We start from the raw sequence: 14,533 nt of genomic DNA, 5'->3' as shown, positions 1-14,533 counted from the left end.
GGAATGGGTCCAGCATATTACAACCTCCTCTGTGACTCCCCCAACACCCTTTGAGCCTCCAGGTACTCAACATCTTCCTCTAAAAAATCCAGCAGTGCTTTAATAAGGCCTGAATCAGAACTTCCTGAAAGCCCTCCCCACACCTGCATCTGCAATTATCTCCAGACAGTTTAACCTCTGTGCCACTTGTACTCAAGGACTTGCAGAAGTCACCGTTGTGACCTGGAAGGCAGAGACGAGGTGATACCTACACGCTCTTAAAAAGGCTGTCCCTGTGGGATAGTAGGTCAGCCCAGACAATGATGCTCTTCAAGAAGTGAGACAGCAGTACAGGATGTGCACATATCCCACCCTGACTGAACAGTGTTACCACTTTCCAACCATCTGTAAGCACAGACAGACAGAGCCAGATGGAGATTCTGTTCACTCAGTATTCCTGAAAGGATTCTGTTTCCATTAAATTGCTCAATCCTCCATTAAGTACATATGCACTCATACCGTTCACTGTGTCCTGCAACAAGGAGATTGACAGTGTAACAGCCAGCAGTGAAAACATGCCTCCTACTACTTGTACTGGATATCCTGTAGTTCTTGCACTGGAGAAGATGGCAAACTACGGATTTGGTGTCTCCAGAATACAGGTCAGTATGCAGACCTCTGCAAAATCCCCTATAATTATCCCTTTTCCAGGCTGATGACTCCTAATTTATTTAGCTATTTCCTGCTTTTCTGACCATCATCATCTGAACCTTTTCTGGATTTACTGAGTTACTTGTGAGAATGGAGATGAAGGTGCCCCATGGAGAAGGGAAGCAGGCTGCAGTTGTTCTCTGCACTGTTCCCTAGCCCTCTACAAGTTAATCCCAGCATTTTCCCTTTATTGTCCTTTTTACTACTGACCTGATGTTTCCATGCAGCCATTGTAATCACTCCAGAATGCCTCACTGCTCTTGTGACAATGCTCCCTCTGCACAGATTCTCATGAGGCACATCGCCTCAGCTGGCTCCCACAGTTCCCCCAGCACCTCTCACCACCCCCAATCTCACAGTCCTCAGCAGTTCAAGCTGTAAATCCCAGGACAGAGAGGTGCAGGCAGCTGCTCCTAAGAAAACTCTGGGAGAACCCATGCACTGACAGCTGGTGACTGGTACCTCATTCCAACAAGGCTGTTTAAAGAACATCCCATTTTAGTCTCTTGGTGATAGCTATGTCTAGAGCAATGGACACTAAGCACCTACATGCAGTTGTGGCCAAGTCTAAAAATTCTCAAATGCAAGTGCAGATTTCTCTCAAAATTTCAGAAACATGGACAAAATTGGAGAATGTGCTTTTTCTTATAAAACACAGGTCACGGACTTCTGATGGACTGTACTCTACAGACTAAAATCAAGTGAGCTAGAGTGGCTGCAGGGTCCAGTTCACAGTTCTCTCCTCCTTTCCTTTCCCTTCCCTTCCCCGTCCTCTCTTCAAAAGCACAAAATCATTTAAATAGGGGAGACGGGCCAAGAACAGAAAGGATTTGGCCACCTGGCCCATGGCAGTGGTCAAAGCAGAACCTCAACGTCCTGACTCTAACACTGTTCTCACTACAGCTCATTTTGAAGACAACCCTTTGAACATGCAAATAATAGAATCACAACCACTCTACAGGTAGGACCTCAGCACCTAATTGAGTAAAAAGAGGTTAAATTTACATCCCTTTGAATTGAACCCTTCAACATCCAAACCCAAACATACTTACATATTTACTAACAAGATGCAGAATAGCTCAGATTGTGCAATCAAAGAACGGGAAGAAAGAAAAACAAAAACCATGAGTAGGGCTCGGGAGGACATTTTTATATGTTCAGCACCAAACTGAAGTTCTGTTTGGCCTGCTAACAAGAAAAAGTTGATATGCTGACCTTCTTGGCAGACCACCTTGATCCCAAAACATAGGGGAAAAAAAATGAACAGCAAGTTCCATTGCTTCTGCTTGATAAACAGGTCAGAATTATGCAATGCCAGACACGTGGCAGAAAAGACTTGAGTTACTTCAGGACACAGTTACAGGATAAACTGATAAACACTCACTCTTAAGCAAGCACTGGAGTTAGATGTAGTGTGCTACTACTATCCCTGACTGTCCTACATCCGTCCCTGTTCAATCCCAACTTTCCCATTCAATGTCAGCCTTGCATTACTCTTGACTTTTTGGTCAGATCCTGACTTCAGAGATCAGACTGCCTTAGAAGGCAGCAAGTGGGAAGTGGCTCTGTTGAGCTGGGTGACCATTTACGTCTCAGCACCATGGAAATAACATGGCAATTTAGCTCTCTGCTTCAAGAGCACCAGCAATGAGCACAGAACTTCTGGTAGGCTCTGGGCAAAACTGGCATCATGGCTACATCTCACACCTTGGAAAACCAGGACCTGGATATGCTGCTCAACCTTGAAAGCATGGAGCATCATATAGAGGATGGATGGATGGATGGATGGATGGATGGATGGATGGATGGATGGATGGATGGATGGATGGATGGATGGATGAGGCAGGATGCCCTGATGCAAGTTACCAAGGTCAGTATTTTCACCACGCCTTTTCTGGCCTGATGCTTTGTTCACACAGCATGGAGAAGAAAGCCAAGGTGATGACATCCCCCAGTGCATCGAGGTTCAAACATGTCCAACTTGCCATTGGGCACAGGGGAACAGGGAAGGCAACACCCACAAGGATCTGTACTGAGATCCCCTCTGATGACATGCCAAAGGACTGACACGCGAGGCTCAGTGATCATGGAAAACATACTTTTCCAGTGAGTTATACCCAGACATGTCAGACTCTTCCTGCTCTGCACTTGCTGGGCTAAAGATGTTGGTAGACAGATGAACTTTATCACTGACACATGGACCCTTCCCTGCCCATGAACATTCCAGAGAAGAAACATGTTCTACTGCAACTCAGCCCAAGCATTCACCAAAAATGGGTGTAGAAGCTGCTGCAAAGGGCAGAGACTTGCTGACCACGCATGCAGTGGTAACCTCCCTGCAGTCAGGGAAACCTTGGACATCTGAAGCTGTAAAGAATGGTGAAGCATGTCTGGGCATATGAAGAGCAGATGAAGTTCCTCAGAAAGAATATGAAGATTTGTCAATAGGTTTTGTGTCTGTAGTATCAGGAGTAATGGGAGAGTTTGAGGCTTATTCTTCAGGACAGACCCCAGTGACTGCTCTACAGTCTTTCCAAATTTTATCTCTACCTGCTTTCTCTCTTTCATATTTTGGGACACTTTTCATTTTTCTCCCCTCTATTCTTGTCGAGTATTTTGCCTGTGGCATTTCTCTTCCCACTCCCCTGGGTCAGCAACCCTAGCTTCCCACAGCTGCCCATGCCAGGACGAGTAGTGTGCAAACACTAGCTGCAAAGGGACAAGAACTTGTGTCAACACACTGAAATAAACCAAACAAAATAATTTTATAAGATTTATTGAATCCAAAGTCCAGCAAAAACAGATGTACAAACTTTGCTTGTACAGTGCTTGGGGAATGGGATGTGGAGGGTGGGTGCAGCAGCAGAGCCCAGAGCTGCTGCTGGACCTCGTTCCAGTGGGAGGCAGGGCCTTTTCCATGCACTGTGCTGAGCAGGCTGCTATTGCTCAGCCAGCTATGGGTCTTCGGCAGTAGCAGAGCATGAGGGGAGGGGAAGGTATGTTCAACAGAGGCTGAACAGATGGAATCTGGTGCACAGAGAAGTAGGATGTTGCTTCTGCACCATCCTGGGCTGAGCAGTCCCAGGCAAGGACAGGACAACAATGAATATGGGGCAGGAGCCAGTACCACAGGAGAAGTAGAACCACCCTCTCTTGATTACTCCATCTTCCAGTGGATTTGGCTCTGCAAGTAGATGTGCCTCTGGTGCACATCAGTCCAGAACAGTGAATGCAGGCCTTTGACCCCAGTAAAAGGAAGGCTGAGCAAGCTCTGGTGCTCCTACAGCCTCAGAAGTCAAATGCTTGGCCATGAGAAGCCTGCTACCCCAGGGAAGCATCTGAGGTGCTGCAGCATCTCAGTTGTAAGTCAGTTTTAAAGCATTTATGCCAAGCCTTATGAAGCTCCACACACAGCACATGTTCGGGGGAGAGCAGGGTGGTTGATTTGCTTTTCTTTATTCAATCATGCTTTAGAATCAAATCAACTATTAGTGCTGCAACACATCTTTCTGTTTCCACAATGAGCCTACAAAAATAGCTGCTCAATGGCCACAGCAACCTATGTTATAGATCTGGGGTGGTGGGCATAGGGGAGGCATGGCCCTGGCATGGAACAACTGTCTAGGTACAGTCACAACACCAACTGCAGGACAGGAATAGGACCAGGGAACAGCGTGCTTAAAACATTACAGCATCTCCCTGGCAGAACTTCAAGGGCCTGGACATCTGCCCAGAACATGTCAAGGGTAAAAAAAAAAAAAAAAAAAAAAGACCCTAAAACCCACTTACCCAGGGTCACCAGGATATGAGGAAACCCTAGCTAGAAACATCCCCAACTTTTCTTGCTTACAACAGCTTCTATTTCTTCTACAAGGTGGCAAAATGACTGAACGCAGTAGAAGGGCAAACCCTGCACTACAGGACCAATGCTTGTACAGAGACTAAAACCACTTTACCCCATGGAGCACAAACTTCCCACAGTATGGGCCGGATGGGTTCAGGTCCCACAACCTTTGCAGTATCCCACTGAATGCTGTACAAGGCCATGGAGCAGTGCAGCCCAACACCACACACACCCCAGCCAGGCACTGCTGCTCATGGCCTCCCCCTCACCCCAGGTCCCAGCAGATGAAGCAGAGTCAGTTTGGCCCCTGCACAGCCACAGCAGGTGATGCTAATCAGAGAGCGCAGGACTCTTGGCAGGCCTGGCTGCAGCTTTGGCTCAGAAGCTATTCCATGTTTTTCAATCAAGTACTTGCAACTGTAAAAGAGACAAAACTCAGACCAAATCCTCACAGCAAGACTTACGTGTGGCAAGAATCCAAAGGAGAGGAAAAAAAGAAAAAAAAAGGAATCACAACATCTCTCTCATATTAACAGAGCACAGGAAAAAAAGGACACAGTGACCCAAAAATCAGTATGACTCAAGAGTGTGGGAGATTGAGCAGAATGTGGGTGCTAACAAGCATTACCTGATCCACCATGGAGACAACAAGCAGAATAACACTGTACAATTCAATTTTTCACAATATTGATCCAGCACAGTGATTTTTAGACCAGATCAGCAAGTCCTAGCATTTAACAACTACCGCATGTTAACTAGCCTTCAAAACAACATCAAACCATAGTCTACACCATTATATAAAGTGGCACTACCCATTGACTCATAAAGAGAAAAAACAAAATCAGAAGGCTCTGGATGGCTGCAACACAGGCAATACCTTTTCAACAGGAAAGGTCTGTTCCACCAGCCCCAGAAATTTGTAAGGAGTCCATTTCATTATTCCTTAGCATGCACCTCACCACAGAATGTAGTAATCAAGATAAAAATCCTACTTCCTTGAATGAATAAAGACAGCAAGTCCTCCTAACTTACAAGCTTGATGGGTCCATCTTCTGCCAGAGTCAGAACATGATCTGGCTTTTCCTACACCAGAGAGGTCAAGATGTGCTACAAGCCATTTACAGCCCTGTGAAGAGCACACCATGGTTAAAACAACTACAGAACAGGCTGATTCTATCTACAAAGGAAAAGCCTCTCTCGCATGATCAGGTCACCACTGCACTATTATATCCATTATATTCCCTGACACACCACACTGGAGGAGGTGGGAAGCAGAGCAGGGGTACAAAATAACGCAGGATAGGGATGGGAAAAGGAGTCAGATGAGGAGCTTTTCCATTTATCTATTTAGTGGAACGGGTAAAGGGCAAGTTAAAATCAAAAGCTTATAACATACATAGGCTTCAAATCTCATCATACTAAATAATTCATATGTTCATTTATGGGCCAACTTTTCAACCTTCAGCTGATGGCAAGAACACCTTTATAAAATATTAAGACACCTCCAGCAAAACCTTGCAAGATAATGGGCATTTTACAGAGATATCATGGCAGGACAGTTCAGTGATTCAGCCAAAAGCAATGTTAGAGTTCACTGTAGAATGCAGGGGGCTCATGTCCAGCTACTATTAAAAACAATCCCTAAAATGGTATTTAATGAGCTAAGAAAATTATGTTCCACTCATTATTCCACTTATCTAAACACAAGCCCTTATGGAGAGAGAAGTCTTCCAGAAGAAGCACATCTCTGTGTTAAGATGTGCAACAGATGTTAAGAGGTTGCAATAAGGCCTTCTAGATTCTAAACTGAGGTTTCTTAAATACTTTCCATATTAATCAAGGTGAAGCAACAGGGTTTTCTGAAGAGGATCATATTTATCCATCAGTAGAAATAGCTGCTATCAGTAGAAATAGCTGCTACCAGCAGCTTGAGTTGTAGTGAAACTGAGCTTTGTGTTGATGGTACCTTTTATCCAAACGGCTCCGACAATAGGTACGGCCACATTAAAGAATTTGTTTTAATCTGAAAAACAAGCAGTGCTGTGATTATGACTTGACAGCTAAATTGCTGTCTCTAAAGTGCCAGTCAACTCTTAGCTGTCACTAAGATACCTGGATTTTCCATCATCTGTGCTACAGCTGGAGATGCAACCTGTGGCATTGGTGAAGGCCAAACCCCAAACCCCCCTGTGCAATGCCATCTCTGCTCTGCTTTGGAAACCCTGTTTTCACATGGCACAAAACCAACACAACCTGCTGGATGACAGAGAACTCCATGCAAAGGCAGGAGCTCCAGCATACCCATATCATACATCTCTGGGAACATGTTGCATGAGAACAGAGCAGAGCACCTCTAAAAGAGGTCAGCCCAGCTCTGAAAGAGATACGGCAGAGAAATCAGGGCATGCAAAACCATGGTTCAGCCGTAACCCCTGAGTGAGAATCACTTACCCATACTGATGTCTGAGCACTTCATGGCCAGTGGAAACACTTTCTTTGGTTATTTTCCAAGGCCAGGATTACTGTCTTGAAATACTGATTCATGGTTTTGTTCAGCTTTAATGGCAAAGCACTTTCCCAACTACTCCAGGGAGCAGAGGCATGGCTGCTGAGAGCTCAGCCGGAGCCTCAGCCTGCCTCCTCCAGTCAAACCTGAAGTCTGGGTGCCCTAAGACAGTCTAATTCAACAGACCAAAAAAAAAAAAAAAGAAAAAGAAAAGAAACCCAACACTTCCCTAAAAACCCACCCAAATGGCTGGCAGCAGTTTCTCTGGCTGCACACAGGACAATCATCACAATCGATACGAGCAAACACGTGAACTAAAGTCAGTTGGAAAGGGAAAAAGGCACAAACTTTTACTTTATACAGTCCTAGTTTTCATACACATAGCCATAAATAAAACATGATATTAAATTTAACCTTAATTCAGAAGGTAATTCATCACAATTCTGCGGTTCAGGAGCTGGTTTTGTTACTCTCCAGCTCTGAACACACCTGATAGCATCAGGTCTGATCTCATCTGAGGACCTGATCGCTCTGGTGTCACCCCTCAGCACGTATAATGAAGGAACGAAGACATTTGTCCAACCCCCCTGTGCCACGCCAGCTCAGCCAGTATCAGCCCTGAGCACAAGGCTTGTGTTCTAGAACACACCCACCCAACCAAGCTGTGCTCAGCTCTGTGCATGATAAGTTCCTTAGGGGCAACACCCCAAATGTGCCGAGCACAGGAGCGTGTGAGGAAGGAGCTCTGGCAGCTGCCAGGGTAAAGAATGGCTGATGTGAATTCAGGTTATTCAAAAAACAACACAAACTTACCTAAATTTCCATTCACTCAATGTGTAATTCATAACAAAACCATCACCACCATCCTCATACACAAATTCAGTCCACAACCTTCCCTCCCATACCACAAGGCACCCACACAGAGTACACCCAGTTAATTCTTTTCATGACACACCAGCAAGTTTTAACTTTGGATGTCTGTGAAATTTAGATCTTTCAAATCCGAACTTTGTCAGAAAGCCCATTAATGATTTCTGAAAAACTGAAGAATGTGAAAGAAAGAACTTGCAGTTCTTCGAGGGGACAAAGACGGGATGTGAATGAATGCACAGCACATGCAACAAATCTGTTTCAGTATTCAAGCTGGAATTTTCATAAAAGTTCAGGTTAGCTCAGCACATAAACTGAAAAAACTGATTAAAAAAGAGAAAGCTGACATGGGATGAAAAGACAACTGAGCAGTTCAGTGGAGCTCAGCTGAAGCTGATGGGCAGTGGACAAGTCAACCACAAACTCCAAAGATTCCCACAAAGACTTTTTTTTAATAGAGATCATTTAATTTTGAGAATTCTAAAATTTCAAATTTTAAAAATTTTGTGGTTTTAAATTTTAATTTTTGAAAGGTATTCAACTGATCTGCAGAGAGTAGAAGCAGGAGGAAAAAAGATGAGAGTGAGTTAAGTAAGGCCAGAGGAACTCAGATTCTTCAACACATGATGCAGCAGGGTAGCCATTAAAATATAGATAGAATACATGTACATAGAATTTAGAGAGAAGATGAAAAAAGAAAAAAAAAGAGTTATGTATGCCCAGGATGAACAAAAATTAAGCACTCATCAGATTACTCTCCTATGATGGCATTTTACATACACTGAACACAAGATTAATTCCATATGGGGAAAAAATCTTAACACTAAAAATATGTGAAAGCTTCAGTTCAAAGGAAATCCTTTTGTTTTACTACAAGAAGCCCAAATTTCTTATTAATTTCTTTAGTATGACCTTAATTTTGACTTAAACTTAAAAAAAATTTAAAAAAGCTATTTGAAAATAGCAGATGGTACAGTACAGTAGGAGCAGATTCAAGAAAGAAACAACCAGTTTCAACCAGTCTCAGAACACTTCCTCCAGTATGAGGTTTTTAAATTTTTTTTCTCAAATGGGGCTGGGTAGCCTGTATTGCTTAGCCTTGTGTTGTGGACTGAGCAGTTATTAGAGGCTGGAGAGCACTAACTGTGATTCTGGAGTGCATCTTGCAGTTTAGTTTAGAAGAAACAAGGGTAGCACAACCAAAGATGTAAATAAAAGTACAGGCAGTAGTGACAACCCGGAGATACACTTACATAAATAAACCCCTTCTCCAAAAATAAGAGACTCATGTAGATAAATCCAAAGGGCTCTGACTTACAAAAGCCAGAAATCTCAAATCTGCTGTAACATGTATCTTTTTTTAGTAGTGTATGTTTTTTATCCACCACTGTTCTACGTACCACAATAATCTTCACCCACCCAGGCGAGCTCTCATGTAGTGAGGAATTTTCTCTAAAAATCCATTCTGCACAAATGGATTCAGTAATTCTGGAGCTGACCCATCACACTGACCCACTTAGCTCTCTTTTCTTCCACTGTGCAGTGCTAAAACCTGCCATTTCTAAACATACTGATGACCTCTTAGGAGGTACAAATTACGCTTTCAGGTAAAAATATAGTTAAGTCAGCAAAAAGGCCACCCAAGTGAAGTTTTAAGAGCTCTCAGCCTAAATAAAAATTCAGCCAGCCAAGTCAGCTTCAGCCCAGTATGCCTGTAAAGATGCCCCTTTGTAAAAATGTCTCCATGACCATGATAACTGTTAATTGGAGGGAAATTTAATTGAGGTTTTCAATACATCTCTTTCAATCAAAACTAACCTCCAACCACTGTCAGCCACGTGATTCCTGAGAATAAAGTTTCCCAGAGGAGCTGTTTCAACCCGCATTACCTGTGTGATGAAGCAGGCAAGTGGACAGATCCAAGTTACTAACAACTCCAGAATCAAACAGTGCCCCCCACCCACTATTATTAACCCAATTACGTGACCCATTTCACACGCAGCCCCACAAACTGGTTTGATAGGATAAATTAGAGGGTACTGGAGGCATAAGCAATTTTGTGGATAGGAACTAGCACAGCCAGCTGAAGGACTCGCTGCATGTGTAACTAACACCTGTCTAAGGCTTTGCTGTGACACCATGTGGAAATCCCATGTGCCATTTTGGACAACTGTTTTTTAAGGATAGTTCTGAAAGAGCTTTGCAGCAGGACAAACACCATAAGGTACTATAAGACAGCACTTCATCAGCTGCATAAATAAATAAACTCAATAGAAATTACTTCTAAAGACAGAAAATAAAGCAGTGTGTCCAAGCTGCTGATGTAGCCAAGAGGCTCTGAAAGCAGACTCAATCACTGTTTGTTTGCCACATACTGTTCATGTATATAATCCCATACTTTAGGGCTTTTGCTGATTGCTTTAGAAGCCAAAGGCCTTCTTTTCCCAGGTAACCACGTAGCTTCCTCCCCTCCCATTTCTGCTGAAGCCTTAAGAACTCTGAAAGCTTGGCAAGGATTTTCCTTTGCCCTTGTTTGCAAGATGGGATAAGAGCCACTTCCTGGACTTGCTCTGAATTTTAATGTTTTCTTTTACTATAAAAAGTAAGATACTGGTGCTTGTGATACATCCAGTGATTAAATGTTCAGAAAACGTCTACAAGAGTTGTCATAAATCAAGGAAACCTGACAAACAGGGAAGGGTGAAGAGCCAGGGATGTGTGATCTGGAGAGAAGACAACAAAGCAGTGATAGAGGTTTTCATGTACAGAGCTACAAAGAGGAAAGAAATTAATTATTTTCCCCCTCCACGTGATCCAAGAATAGACTCAGACTACATGGGATATTCAGCTTTGTCATCAGGAAAAGTTTCCAACATAAGGACAGTGTTGGAAGAAGTTGCCAGAAAAATAATGAAAGACTGGTTTAGGCACACACCTGTCAGGCAGGACTAATGCATAACTGAATTTGCTTCAGATCAGATGATTTGGTGAGGTCTCAGCTTCTATAATTATTACATTTAGCACTGGGACTGAGTCCTTTAGCACAGGTCCTTTGTTTGTCAGTGGAATCACAGTAAGTGGCAAACCAAAGCATAAACTGAAAACTTCCTTAAACACATCTGAAGTAGAAAGATTCCATGCCAATCATAGAAAACAAAAGAAGAAACATAGAAATAAAAAATAAACCACATCAAAATGAAAGCTGGATAGAAGGTAAATCTGGATGTCTTTTGCCAAACTTCCCACTTGTAGCAGGATTAACTTCAGAGTTACATGAGGCTGCCAAGAGCTTTGTCAAATTGAGGTTTGAAAATCTAAATATAGAGCCTCTGCAGAAACCCATCCCCAACTCTGATGAGGAATAACATCTTCCCATGAGAATTTTACTTGTGCAGGACCAGGAGCTGGACTCGATGATCCTTCTGAGTCCCTACCAAATTGGGACATTCTATGATTTTATGATACAATACCTATCCAGCCTCTCTTCTCTGGTTGCTCCCAGAGGGGAGCACACCAGCTTGAAAAACCCTTGGGAACATCACTAAGGAAGAAATAAGTAACTTTTTCCTCTCAGAGAATGGAACAGGAGGACAGAGTACTAGGCAGTCTTTCTCCCCTGCTTGCATCTCTCCTCTGACAGCATGTAAAATAAGCTGAGAAGAAATAAAGTCCTACCTAAAATGTCAACAAAAACCTATTAGCAGGAAAATTCAAAGGAAAGGATCTCTAAACAAAGCTAAAATGAAAAGCCCAGTCCACATGTTGGTTTATGGAGGATGAAGGATGGCTTTCACAGAGGAGGAGAGCATAGGGAATTCTTAATTCCCAGGGCTCATTTTTATTTTATCTTCATGTCTACAAAAATGGGTCACTCACAAGGACCTTTTGCAGAACAGACTCTGGACAAACTGTTTCTGGTTTTGCAGGCCTGGCTTACAGCACTACAGTCCCAGAAGCCAAACCCCAACACGGAGCAGGTTTCTGTACACCAAATTCTCTTGATTTATCTGGCTGCACACTAATTCAAGTCCATAAAGTATTACTGAGTTTGAAAGCTTGTTCTTTTAACAGAGGGTTTGGAGCAGGCAGATGGTGAAAAAGCCAAGCAGTATCCCTTTGTTTGAAAAGCAAGCTGAAAAAATTACCAATGTTTCTGAAAACCAAAGAATGGTGAGTGAAAGCTGGCACTCCCTTCAGCATGTACAATGCTGCATAGCAGGGCAAGTCATTTATTAACCAGAGGGTGTTTAAAGTCTCTAAAAGTGATTGGTCAGATCCTATCTATACTGTTTAAGAAACTGAAGCAGGGTATGCCTAAGGGTGTGGTTTCACAACATCTTAGGCTGAACTAAGACCTTGCTGCTACTTTAGAGATTCATCCTCCCTTCCCTCTCTGCCTGGCTCTATGCTCCTGCTGGGTTACTCTCAAAGAGCTCAAACAAATGAGATGTTATTTCTCAACAGCATGAAGGACTTGACCAATGCAGAACATCACATTATGGGAGAATAATTTCTAGTGTGCAATCTCACCCATGTTAAAGACAGGACACTTACCATCTTCCTGTTTTATGAAGGTTTGGTAAAACCTGTAGCAAACAACCAACTTTCAGTTGGGCTCAGAAAAACTTACTGGACTGAGGGCTAAATAATAATAAAATAAAATAAAATAAAATTAAAATAAAATAAAATAAAATAAAATAAAATAAAATACATTGAGATGTTATAGGCAGGATGCACAGCTAAGAGCATTGCTCCACGAGTCCTGAAGGAACCAGCCCACCACAACCCCAACACAGCAGAGAGGCAGGCAGGTTCCTGCCTGGCCTGAAAGCTGGCCTGGCCCGGCCAAGGCAACTGCCAGAGCCAAGGGCTTGCACCAGGGAAGAAGAGTGACTGTGCAGATGGGGTGGGGAGGAGGGAAGGGTCAGGTTTCTCTCCTCTGATGACACTGAGTTAGATCAGTTCAGCTGCAACATGTAATTTCATCCTCAAATACCAAAATGCTGAGCATACGTGAAAAAACATTGTATGTGGGGAAAGAAGTGAGCAGACATTTCAATAAAAGCCACTGGTTTAAAGCAGAATGCTCATTAGTAAATGTTCTAAATGTCTCTAAAACAATTTTTAAAAATCAAGATATGTCAGGGTCACAAAAGTTGGTAGTTAATAATAATCCCACAATCATGTCAGACCTGCTGACTGAATTTCAAAGCACAGCACGAAGAAACCCTGAGTCAAATATGGACAGGAAACTCTCCAATTAAAAGCAGTCTCTATTCCCAATGCAGAGAGGGATAGTTAAGGGAACTCAGTTCATGCTGCTCCAATCACAGTTGTAACCTTCAGAGACAGCTCAGCACTACCCCCACCAGCACCCAGCTGGGCTGACGCCAAAATAAATCTGGAATAAAGCACAAATGCCCTGACTTGGAACTGGATATAGCCAAAGTGTTTGTCCTTGTGGGGGGAAAAGGAGTTTGAGACAGAACCCAGCAGTGAGATTGTTCTTTGAATTAGGACTGCCAGGGTGTCAAGGATCCCCAGTGAAACAGGGAACAAGAAAGGGACCAACTTTGGCTCCTGTACCAGGCTCTGGGCTCCCAACCACCACTTGCAGTGGTTATACACTTCCCTGGTAGCAAACTGAGTGAAAATCGATCTGTTAAAGCAGAAGTGACTTAAAAAGAGTCTAAGGAGACAAACCTGGCACGGTTTCAGGTCACAAAAAGTTAAAATTACACTTTGACATGAAGCCAAGTCAAGACTCCAAAGTTTGTCACTTCGTTGTGAGCTCTCACTTACTCTGTGCTGTGAAGGACCTGATAACAGTTAAGCCTAGAAATATGTTTCTCACTTCAGTTACTTGAACAATATACTAAAAAAACCCCAGACTCATTCTCCAAAAGCCGGGAAGATAATTATTGAGCTGTAATACAGAGCCATGCAGTTAATCTTACAGAAATGATGGGAGAGCGACCTAACTATGACTACAGAATGACTCTTGGCAGCATAATCTGCATGTGATCAAACAAACAACAGGTTCATAGGATGAAATTTGTACAATTCATTGCTAAACAAGCACTATCTCAAGTCTCAAGTTCACTTTATGCTTTATTTCACTGAGAGAAAAGAATTCCATGTTCACCACATGCACTCAAAAAAGGATAGTGGTATACAGGCACTTTGACTCAAACGGGCCACAAATGCTGCCCATGTAACTCCCAGGCTTTAAAGCCATTTATCAGAAGTGGTTTGGGTAATTTTTAGTCACCAAAGGGAAAAAAAAAAAGAAAAAAAAGAAAAAAAAGAAATTACACTGGCTGTTCTATTTTGAGACAGCACACATGAGACATTCAGCACACACCATCTCAGGTTAGTGCTGAACTCTGTGTGTATGTGCCTATGTTATAACCCCAGGAGAATCCTAAATTAAGCATAATCCAACTAACTATCTGCAGGCCAAGTCTAGAAGACATTCCCCCCATCTTTGCACCACACAAGCCATGGAGCCATTTCTTGAACAACCCCTTTGCCAAACGCTTCAGCCCTGGAAGGAGATGACGGGACTACATTTGTGCTTTGCCTTGTACATGGCACACAACCCACTTGGATCAGGAGGACTG

General features: G+C 43.0%; 1 protein-coding gene across 2 annotated transcripts in view; it reads right to left on the bottom strand.

Moving 5' to 3' along the window:
• Positions 1-14,533, bottom strand: part of RANBP10 (RAN binding protein 10) — a 69,677-nt gene that overhangs the window by 36,164 nt on the left and 18,980 nt on the right. The window lies entirely within an intron of this gene.

The sequence above is a fragment of the Corvus moneduloides genome, chromosome 12, assembly GCF_009650955.1.
Source record: "Corvus moneduloides isolate bCorMon1 chromosome 12, bCorMon1.pri, whole genome shotgun sequence".
Taxonomy (NCBI): domain Eukaryota; kingdom Metazoa; phylum Chordata; class Aves; order Passeriformes; family Corvidae; genus Corvus; species Corvus moneduloides.
This window is presented reverse-complemented; position numbering and strand designations above follow the sequence as displayed.